Here is an 11,908-nt window from a genome sequence, read left to right as displayed (position 1 = left end):
TCTCTCAGCTGTAGTTTACAAAGTTGCTCACAGCATGAATTAAAACAAGCACTATAACAAATAAAGTTAAGTTAAAGTTAAGACAGCAGCAGAAAATCCAGTTTAAAACAGCAGCAAAAGATCAAATAAAAACAACAGCAAAGGCTGCAAGTCTATAAAATACACATTTACCTGGAAATAAGGCCCATTACACTCAAAGGAGTAGGGGTGGAAGAATCTGTCAGTTTCAGTTTCTCTTTTTTTCAATCTTAAATTCGGTTCAATGCATCATTTTGTGATTTTTTTTTAGGTCCTCATGACAATTCTTCAGGATCTGGGACACAATTCTCTTATACACATTTTTGCAAGCAATTTTGCCTATTACAATGCATTTTTGTAAGTTACTTCTATTAATATATACTTTTTAATGCACACTTTCCCCTGATATTCACCATTTGGTGCACATTTTATTGTTGTAGAATTGCATCACAATAATTCTGAAAAGTGTGAATTTTGAAGGATGACTGTATTTTGATTTGTATATTGTTTTGGGAAGTGCAAATTCACATAAAATTGCAAAACGAATCAGTTTTTTCTCACACCCCTTCTTCTGAGAGGATATGTATAGGAGAAATAAGATTCTGCTGTCAGTCTATTTATTAGGATTCTGGTCCAACAAAGGCTTCTTCCAGACTGCCTAGCCCCACTGTCATCCAGATAAGTTGTAGCAGTGGTGGTGATGGGAGGGTGGCTGTGCAGCTTTACCCCACCACACTGGCCTCTGTTGGTTTAATGCCTTCACCTCATGGTGGTCTCAGACTAGATGCATACTTAGTAAACAACAACCAGGCATGCAAGGGCCAATGCAGTGCTTAACGTCATGTCTAGTTCGGCCTAGAGCCTGAGGAAGTATTGCAATACAGGGCCAAATGTTTCATGGGTGTTTTTCTCTGTTGTATGTTAGATGCTTAAAAATCCAGCACATATCTGATATACTTCTGATATGAATTTGTTCTCCTATGGCAGGTTATAAAGAATCACACCAGACAAATTGAGGAATGAGATGTGTGCTGAAAGAAAGATAGGCCCATGTCAAATCTCTTACCTCCTTGAGCCTTCACATGAACTTTAGATATGAATTGAATTCAAGGACAGCCATATCAATAGATAGCCACACATATTGTCATCTGTGCTCCAGAACATGCAAGCAAATATATAATGGAGACACTCACTGTCTATTAGAATGTAATTATCTAGGCCTGAGCTACAAATTCTTCCTTTTCTGTTAATCTGATGTGGAAGATTGTGAGATGTATGTGTAATTAGGAATGCACATGGTTCTGTTTGGTGGTCTTGATTATCTGTTTCACTATGGAATCTAGTAATAAACATTGAATTTACCTGCATTATAAATAATTTCAAGTTGTAGCACAATAGTGATGATAATGAAGATATTTCTTTCAGGCTTCTGATATTTTTAACTTGGAAAAAAAAGCTGACCAACATAACTAGGTGGCTCTCCTGTAGCTATTTGTTTCCACCTGCCTTTAAAAAGTAAATTTTAAAAAAGCAAGGACACAGATAGCTTCATCTTATGCTAGTTTTTAGGCAGCTGTTTGTTGCTGAGTGAGTAGTTCCTTAACATTGCTGTCAAGGTCCAAAAGATGATCAGGTGGCTTTTTGCTCAAGGAAGAGGCAGATACCAGATTATTATTTAACCAACCTGAAATGTAAGGAATTGTTTTACTTTTGACAAAAATTCTAATAAGCATTCTCTCTTTTTTTTATTAAACCCAAAGGTTATAACCTCCACTCCACAAAAAGGTTATCCACTAATAACAGAATATTCAGTATCCATGAAATGTTGAGTGTCGGTGGGGGGGGGGAGAAAGAAATGGAAAGGGGAATGTCCTGCTTGAGTTCCTTATAGTTTATATTTATTTATTTATTGAATTTATTAGTCGCCCATCTGGCTGGTTATCCAGCCACTCTGGGCGACGTACAAAATAAAACCTCCAAATACATTAAAGCATTTAAAATCTCGAACCAGAATAATAAAACCTAACCTACCCCAAAAGCATGCCTGAAAAGCCAGGTCTTTAAGGCCTGGCGGAAGCCCATCATAGAGGGGGCATGACGGAGATCATTTGGTAGGGAGTTCCATAGGGTGGGGGCCACAATTGAAAAAGCCCTCTCCCTAGTCCTCACCAGTTTGGCTGTTTTAACTGGTGGGATGGAGAGAAGGTCTTTTGAGGCTGATCTTGTTGGGCAGCATTGCTGATGATGCTGGAGGCGTTCCTTCAGATAGACTGGGCCAAAACCGTGTAGGGATTTAAAGGTCAAAACCAACACCTTGAATTGGGCCTGGTAAGCAGCTAGTAACCAGTGCAACTCCTTCAGCACTGGAGTGATGTGATCTCGCCGACGGTTGCCTTTAATCAGGCACGCCACCGCATTCTGTACCAGTTGCAACTTCTGGACTGTTTTCAAGGGTAGCCCCATGTAGAGCGCATTACAGTGGTCTAGGCGAGAGGAGACCAGGGCATGTGCCACCGATGGGAGCAGATGATTGGTAAGGTAGGGGTGCAGCCTCTGTATCAGATGGAGTTGATACAGCGCTGCCCGGCTCACAGCCGAAACCTGAGCTTCCATGGACAAGGATGTCAAGGATGACCCCCAGGCTGCGGACCTGGTCTCTCAGGGGCAATTGTACCCCATTGAGCACCAGGTCCAAATCCCCCAACCTTCCCTTGTCTCCCATGAACAGTACCTTGGTTTTGTTATACTATTCTGAAGGAAGGCATGCCTGGCTGGCGGGAATCCTGAACAGAAACACACCTGCAAGGATGTGAAGATACCTTGGCTGCACCATTTTGTTGCAGGACCTGGTGCCACTTGTTCCTTCAAGTAGCGAAGCGGACTCCTTTTGCTGATCAGTTTGGCAGCAAAACAGGGACATCCTGAGAAGAGGAGGAAAGTTCTGGGTAATACTGAGAGTACCTCAAGTATGCAGAAAGATATGGTTTGCAGGTTAACTGTTGGATGTTGTATCTGGCGCAAGCAGATGCCCAGGATGCAGAACAGTATAGTGACAGGCTAGATGCCAGTTGAAGCAATGAGCCGGACAAGCAATAAGTTTTAAGAGTCACTTTACTGACAATATATCACAAGCTCTCTCTGTACAAACTCCTCGACCCCCACACTCATAAGTGTCTGCTGGCCCTCTATATAGATAAGGCCAGCTGCCCGAGCCTAGGTTTCTTAGCAACGTGTCCTTGAAGATGGCTCGAGCTCTGCCAACTTTCGCTGCTAAGTCACGTAGCTCACTTGTGGAAATTTAACCTCTGCTTTCTGTTTTATTCCTCTTTTATCCAAGTATTCAGTAAAAGAGTGTCCTAAAAACTCTCCTCCTTGATCTGATCTTATTCTCTGTATTTTGACACCAAACTGCACTTCAATTTTTGTAATAAATCTTTTCAGTTTCTCTGCAGCTTCACTTTTAGCTTTTAGTAAATAAACAGTGCAGAATTTTGAAAAATCATCAACTATTGTCAGGAAATATCTTGCACCCCCCTGAGTAGGTTGAAATGGCCCCACTAAGTCCACGTGTATTAATTGATAAGGTGCATTTGTACTGGGCATGGCTTCTTTGTTCTTTGCAGCCACAACTGCCCTAGTTTGTTTACACACGTGGCAGTCTACATATTTTTCACAGTTTCTCAATGTCACATCATTACTGTTCTCTGTTGTTTTCACCACATTTTCATATCCTATATGGCCTAGTTTTCTGTGCCATAAATGAACACAATTATTATGGGGTTTCTTATTAGCACACATGAGTACATGATTTGTTTGTTTCACGTGTAAGAACAATTAGTCCCTCATTATTCCTTTCATGAATGTTTTTTCTCCTCTCATTACATGCACTGAACCCCTTTTGAACATTACTGTGAACCCCATTTCATTGAGTTTTGACACAGCCATAATGTTACATTTGATATCAGGAACAAACAGCACATCTGTCATAATGGTATTGGAACCTGCTAATTTCACTGTACCCCTACTTTTGATCTGTTTCTTAGATCCATCAGCCATTATTACATGATCCTCTACGTCACAAAATGTATGAAACATAGATTTATCTTTGATTATACTATTTGTTGCCCCACTGTCAATTGCCCATAAATCTTTACAGTTATTTCCCTGCTCATTGTTAATACATTGCTTATTCTTACTAGCATAGATCACCTGTACACATGGTTTTCTTCCTCTTTCTCTTCTTCTTGCTTCACAATTCCTTTGAAGATGTTGCCTGGAACCACAAAAATAACACGCCTTTTGTCCATACAGTCTCTCTTGTGCAGCTTTGTTGTTCTGTTTTTCCACGTTGTGTTTAGACTCAGTCTTTTCCTGCTTTGCCATTTCCTGCCTCCTTTGGAATTCTTGTAAAAGTTTGCCTTCTATATAATCCATATTGAGATTTGCATCATCCATTGCTTCCAAAGAGCTCACCAGACTATCATAACTTGAATCTAGTGAAGCTAATGTGATATACACTTTTTGCGTTTGAGAATGTTCAATTTCATGTTCTGACAACTCAGTAAACAGTCTGTTTATTTCCAACAAATGCTCTGACATGGTTTTATCTCCAGATAAGCGCATCTGATACAATCTTCTGGCAAGATATATTTTAGAACTGGCAGTCTTTCTCACATGAATATTTCTTAAAGTTTTCCAGGTTTCTTTTGCCGTTGTTGCATCACGCACGTGCAGTAATTGAGAATCATCAATAGCAAGAACAATTAACGCCTTTGCCCTCTCATCCAGCCTTCTCCAATCTGCTGGAATTGGCACTACGGCGGGTGGGTCTTCTGCGATAGCTTTCCACAGGTCTTCTTTCACTAGAAAAGCCTGCATTCTCTGTTTCCAAGTGCCATAATTTTTCCCTGTCAGCCTTTCCAAGGGAATCCCGGCCGATAACGTAACAGACATATTTTCGCTTTTCACAGTTCACCGCCTTTGTAATTAGAGCTTCTCACCTCTGTCCAGTCAGTCAGTTATTCCCACGGCTCTCTCACAGCTTTCAGCTTAGCTTTCGGTTTCTCCGTCTTTCTGCTGTTTTACTCGCTGGTCTGCAGTTCTGGCTTTTCTCTGCCGCTTTTCTGCAATCCTCAGCACCAGGTAACCATCCTCTGCTACCACTTGTTGGATGTTGTATCTGGCGCAAGCAGATGCCCAGGATGCAGAACAGTATAGTGACAGGCTAGATGCCAGTTGAAGCAATGAGCCGGACAAGCAATAAGTTTTAAGAGTCACTTTACTGACAATATATCACAAGCTCTCTCTGTACAAACTCCTCGACCCCCACACTCATAAGTGTCTGCTGGCCCTGACTTCTGGGAAGGGTGACTTCGCTTGTGCCTGCTTTTGAGACGGGCTCCCGCCGCAGAAGAAGCTTATTCAGATATAAATCAGTCAGAACATTTTTTTTGACTGATGAAATTTCTCCCGGGCAGGGAGAAACGTAGAGATCAACCTCAAAAGCCTGTTTTTGTTGGGAGGACTGGATTTCATTAATTTATGAGAAAAGGTCCAGCCAGCAATGCCGGACGGACTTCCGAACAAGCTCTATCTGATTAATGCGATACGTTTATCTTTTCTTCAAAGAGAAAACGGACTAACAGGCAAGCACTCTTCTTTCTATTATTTTTTTTACTTGGTTTAAATTGTTGCAGCAAAAAGAGATTTGTCAAATGAATCAGCTTTAAAGAACTTCTGGGTGAGCTATAACTCTTCTCTGTTATTCACGAAATTAACAGCTTATCTCTGTTTCTATTGCAAAAAGCTGTCCTGGAAGTGCATTCTAAAGATATAAACAGAAGAGGGATTTCTATTCCGAGGAACATTATATTGTCTGGGACTATTCTCTTTTTGGTCTATTTTATTTTGATGAATCTGCTTCTTCACGACGCCACTAACTGTTTTGATGCTGGGAACTAAATTTGTTTTGTATTCTTGAACATAGAGAGATAAGGCAGGCTGCTCTGTTTATACTGTGATGTCATCAAGCCTGGAATATTAACCCAATTGTTGCTGAAATAAGAAGTGGTTCTTCTTTATTTTTGTTTTGTTTTGTTTTCGTGGTTTTAAAAATGGCAATGAAGAAAGTGGCTGAGAATCTGGAAGTAATTATGTTTCAGAAAATAATGGATGAGATTGAGATAACGAAACAAACCCTGCGACAGGGCAGTAAGGAGCTGAAAATGGAACTGAGCAAAATGACGCAGGAGCTTAAAGAAATAGGGGATCCTGTGAGAGAGGAGAATGAGATCAGAGATGAGAAAAGAAAAAATAAAGGGAAGATACAAGCCCTGGAGATTGGAACAAATGTGGAATTGGAAAAAGATCTGGAGTTTATGGATATTAGAAATAAAATCTACTGTTTGGAATTTAACGTTATCTCTGAAGAAATTAATGAAGATATTAGAGATAAAGTTATCAATGGCTTGGATAATCTTCTGGACTGGAATGACGTGATGGAGCTTGATATAGAGAAAATCTATGGAATTAACTGCAGCCATGTGACAATGGAAAAACTCTCAAGAGATGAGCCAGTGCATTTTGTAAAAAAGAAGAACAGAGATATGACTTTACAACAATATTTCAGCAACTTATTCAGAATTGATGGCAAGAAAATATTTGGAATAGAGGAAATTCCCATCAGACTCTTATTATATGACTATGGCTATGACAGCAAGATTATTATGGAATACTGATAATGGAAGATTGGACACTGAAATTACTGGACTTAACAGGACTATTGAAGATGGAAGATGGAATTAATATGGATAATGGAATAATGGCTATTGAAATTATTGGACCTAACAGATTTTGATGAGATGGATTAATCGATATGTTTATTTGGACTATGGTTATGACAATAAGATTATTATTATTATTAACGAGATGGATTAATCGACATGTTTATTTGGAGAAAAATTGATAGATATATTTCTTAAAGAATTGAAACCTCTCTTTGACTTTTTGTGGAAAGAATAAAGTAATGTTTATGAGATTTGATGATTAATTAAGATAACTACTGGAGGAAAGTGATTTTATAATATAATTTAAGAGACAGGATTGTTATATATTGTAGACCTATAACTGATTTGATCTGCGACAAATGGGAAGTCAACATTTTATTTTTTTGTTTAATCATTTTTGTTTTGTTTTGTTTTTTGTCTTTGAATGTTTTATGATTTTGTTTTGTATGTTTTATGAAAATTTGAATAAAAATTATTGTAAAAAAAAAAAAAAGTGTCTGCTGGCCCTCTATATAGATAAGGCCAGCTGCCCGAGCCTAGGTTTCTTAGCAACGTGTCCTTGAAGATGGCTCGAGCTCTGCCAACTTTCGCTGCTAAGTCACGTAGCTCACTTGTGGAAATTTAACCTCTGCTTTCTCGGTTTAATAGCCAACATTAACCCCCCTCCCCAAAACCCAACATTGGAAAGACCAAGGGCTGTGAATGGATATTGCCCACATGCTGTTATGGAACTGTGGCAGCATGTATGACAGCAAAGCATGAACACCACTTGCTTCCCTTCAGGTTAAAGCCTCACTGGGCGAGGGAAAATAGTTGGGGGGATGCACAGCTGACGGAATGAATCCCTACCCCAACTCCCCCCCCATATCCTTTAATCTGTTAGGAGCCAGGCCCTTTTCTGACTTTTGTTTATTGATATTACAGGGGGAAAGCATCCACTGATTCAAATTTCCCATTAATTCTCCCTTACAGTGGAGGAAGGGATGGTTAATCCTCCCCCCGACATGCACTAAATAGGAACATAAATTTCAGGAATGGCTGCCCCTCCCAACCCCAAATCAAAATGTTACTGTGCTATTGCATGATTACCCCGCTGTTTATCCCTTTTCATGTCTTGTGGACTCCAAAGTTGTCAGTAACAAAAATATCAAATTGTCATTAAACAACAGATCATACAACTATTAACATAAATAGTTAATAAAGGTCAGGTGAAGTTTATTCAGTTTTATCAGTTAGCAGTCAAGGAACAGAGCCATGAAGTTGACAAAGGATATCGGTCTGCTTTGATTTGTATTTCTTATGTTTCATGCTTTGTTCATGTTGTTCTTCTGCTACTCTTTGTGTAACCCACCGTATGTAGTCCCACCTGCCGGTAGGCTCACTTGCCTAATTTTCTAATCCAGTACCAATGACTCTTGTCCAACATAGTTTCCTGTTTGGTTCAGACTGTCTCTTGGCTCCTCAGTTGCTCAGAGCCTGGTGCCAGCTGCTCTGTCCACACAGCCAAGGTTGTGATTTTCAGTGAATGCTCCTCTATACTGGATGTGGCTTTGTACAACATTAGCCCATCCACACTAATAGCACCCTCTTTCCCCAGTTGGTTTTTGGAATCTCAGTTGCATACTGTGAAGGAATTAAACTGTTCATCCATGCTGTGTTTGTTTTTAGTTATAAAATGGTTGCTTTCAGTTTAGTAGCTGTTCTTGCCAGGGGGTTCAAATGGTTCAACCAGTTAGCATAGGAAACTGAAACCTAAGGTTGCGGGAAGAAACCTAGTTGCTATGGGAGCTGAAACCTTAACAAAATCCTAATGCCTTACTGATTAGCTAAGAGAGGGAAGTTAGAATAGTGTTTACAAGTGATGCTAGAAAGCAGGGAGGCTGATCTGTAAACAACAACAGCAAAAGCCAGGATGGAGTTGTAGAAGACTGGGCTCTAGGGAAAAAGGTTGTCTAGATGTTGTTAGACTATAATTCCTATCATCTCTGACCATTGGCCATGCTGGCTGAGGTTCATGGGAGCAAGAGCCCAACAACTTCTGAAGGGCCACAGGTTCCCCATCCCAGATTTAGTCTTACATTGTGTTTCCCACAGCGACCACCCAGATGCCTTTGGAAGTTCACAAGCAGAGCATGAAGGTTTATTAAATCATCCCATGTTTGTTAAATCATTTCCTCAGAGACCAAGTGCTTCTGTGCATAGAAGTTCCATTAAACTATCACAGCTCAGCTCTGTCAGCTTGATTGTTGTTTAGAGGCTTCTCAAAGTCTCCTTGCTGATACGGTCAGCAATGGTTATAGATTGCAGAAGCAAAACTAGAGGAAACTACGTTACTGTGGTTCTGCTCTATTTTCAGCTAAGGCTCCACCTTCTCCATTTCTTAGCTGAGTTCACCTTTTATCAACATGCAGCTTAAGAGGAATTTTACACTGATGCATATACATTTTAATGGTATCTTACGCTGATGCAGTATAAATGTCAAAGAGGTGTGGCTTGCAGAAACAGCCTTGAGGATTTAGAGATGTATAATCTCAAACTGACTTTTTGTGTGGGGCGAAGGCTACTTGCATAAATTGTTGGCATAGTGTTTGTGCTGCAAGTTACTTTGACCATCTAGTTTCTAAAAAAAGAAAAGGGAAATCCTTATTTTGTATGCCATTTAACAGAAAACACTCACTGAGTATCATGAATTGCAAAATCTATTGCAATACATTGCAATTTGGACATACTTATACAGTTGCTTACTCATCCGACATCTGCACAAACCATGTACCTGCATGCCATAAAATTGTTGTCTGGAAAGGCTCTTGGAGCCACTTCATACATGCCTCACTATTTCTTGTTCTCTCATCATATGATTACCCAACACTTGAGAGAGTTCAGACTAGGGAGGAACAAACCTGTCAATACTGGTTTCTCTCCGTTTCTCATGTTTCCAATCTTAAATTCAATTCTCCACTTTTCTGCATGAGTTTCCTTAAAAGAAAGTTCTTATGAAAATATTGTGAACATTTTAGTGCACACTTCTGCTAATATACCCATTTTTGCAACTAATTTCCCCTAATATAATGCATTTTAGTTACTTTTGTGAATATATGAATTTTATATACACTTTTCCTTAATATATGCACCTTTGTACAAATGTCATTGGAGAATTGCCTTGCAAAATTCAGAGAAGTGCAAATTTTGATAAGTAGCTGTTTTTTCATTTGAGTATTATTTCAGAAAGTGTGAATCAGATGATGATAGGCTTTCATTAAAATATGAAACAAGCAAAATTTCTCCCCCATCCCTAATTCAGGCAAACCCCCTCATGTGTTAAAAGAATGGGTGAGGAAGGGGTCATGGGGCAAGCTGTGTAACCGTACTGATGCATACACTGAACATGCCCCTTCCATAATTGACAAGCATGGGAAAGGGCCTTCTGCATGTAGTGATATATTCACATAGACTTCATTCATGCAAGGAGTCAGGGGGATTCATGAGTGGCCCAAGATCCCCACTCACATAAAGAAACTCTACACCAGTTCTTTATTATGTGTGCAGGGCCCTTTTTCAAGCTTGTCAAACTCCCAGCCACTATGTGTGTGTGTGTTGCCAGCAAGTGCAATTCTCCCTCCCTTACAATGTAAGATTTATTTATTTATAATTTATATCTTGCCCTTCCTTCCAAAAGGAGCCCAGGGAAGCAAACAAAAACACTAAAAGCACTTTGAAACATCTTGGTAACAAAACACTTTAAAACATATTAAAACCAAAATCTTTAAAAACAAATTAAAACAAAACATATTAAAAACATATGTAAAAAACAACTTTAAAAACATCTTAAAAAGCAGTTCCAGCATAGATGCAGACTGGGATAAGGTCTCTACTTAAAAAGGCTTGTTGAAAGAGGAAGGTCTTCAATAGGTGCTGAAAAAACAACAGAGATGACTCCTGTCTAATATTTAAGGGGAGGGAATTCCAAAGGGTAGGTGACACAATGCTAAAGATCCCTTCCTATGAGATGGGTGCAATGACTTGGATTTGCAGCTGAGGTTCAAACTACAGAGCTCCATGTTTTTTCCTCCATGCTCCTTGCTTTCAGGCCAACATCAGGCTGCGAAGCACGATGGAAGCTGGGTGGCCAGAGAGGGGCTGCTTAACTCTTTCCTCTCTGGTTGTTTGCTCAAAATTGTACTTCTGACTGAGCATCTGTTTCCCCCCCTTCTTAATTAAAGATGCAGTCCTCTGCATGGATATCTAGGGAGTGACAGCATTGGAACTTCCATTCAAATAAACAGTGCATAGGATTAGGTCGTAAAATTTCTATAATTGGGTGATTTTTTGTTGTTATGTGCCTTCAGGTCAATCACAACTTATGGTGACCCTATGAATCAGTGACCTCCAATAGCATCTGTTGTGAACCACCCTGTTCAGATCTTGTAAGTTCAGGTCTGTGGCTTTCTTGATGGAATCATTCCATCTCTTGTTTGGTCTTCCTCTTTTTCTACTCCCTTCTGTTTTTCCCAGCATTATTGTCTTTTCTAGTGAATCATGTCTCCTCATTATGTGTCCAAAGTATGATAACCTCAGTTTCATCATTTTAGCTTCTAGTGACAGTTCTGTTTTAATTTGTTCTAACACCCAATTATTTGTCTTTTTCGCAGTCCATGGTATGCGCAAAGCTGTCCTCCAACACCACATTTCAAATGAGTTGATTTTTCTCTTATCCACTTTTTTCACTGTCCAACTTTCACATCCATACATAGAGATTGGGAATGATCCTGACTTTAGTGTTCAGTGATACATGTTTGCATTTGAGCACCTTTTCTAGTTCTCTCATAGCTGCCCTCTGCAGTCCTATCCTTCTTCTGATTTCTTGACTATTGTCTCCATTTTGGTTAATGACTGTGCTGAGGTATTGATAATCCTTGACAAGTTCAATGCCCTCATTGTCAACTTTACAGTTACATAAATCTTCTGTTGTCATTACTTGGGTAACTAATGAAATATTAATTAAAATGATTGGGAGATTTGTTGTAGACATCAGTGCTAACTGATATCATAATCTGTCTACAATAAGGAAAAATAGGCTTTTGAGGCTCTCTTCATAAACAGCAATA

General features: G+C 39.5%; 1 protein-coding gene across 7 annotated transcripts in view; it reads right to left on the bottom strand.

The window, feature by feature from the left end:
• CIMAP3 (ciliary microtubule associated protein 3) overlaps positions 1–11,908 on the bottom strand; it is a 66,550-nt gene that overhangs the window by 12,069 nt on the left and 42,573 nt on the right. Inside the window, exons 8-9 of one of the 7 annotated variants that reach the window (XR_009763486.1) lie at positions 2,818–2,939; positions 12–1,702 (exon numbers count right to left, since the gene is read on the bottom strand). The exons of 1 other annotated variant lie outside the window; for it this stretch is intronic. The gene's annotated coding sequence lies outside the window, so the exon portion shown is untranslated. Of the gene's footprint in view, positions 1–11; positions 1,703–2,749; positions 2,940–11,908 lie in introns of those variants that run through there. 5 more of the 7 variants (XR_009763487.1, XR_009763489.1, XR_009763488.1 and 2 more) reach the window with 5 other exon arrangements.

The sequence above is a fragment of the Rhineura floridana genome, chromosome 6, assembly GCF_030035675.1.
Source record: "Rhineura floridana isolate rRhiFlo1 chromosome 6, rRhiFlo1.hap2, whole genome shotgun sequence".
Classification (NCBI taxonomy): Eukaryota; Metazoa; Chordata; class Lepidosauria; order Squamata; family Rhineuridae; genus Rhineura; species Rhineura floridana.
Note: the sequence above shows the minus strand (reverse complement) of the source record. Positions and strands in the feature narration are given on the sequence as shown.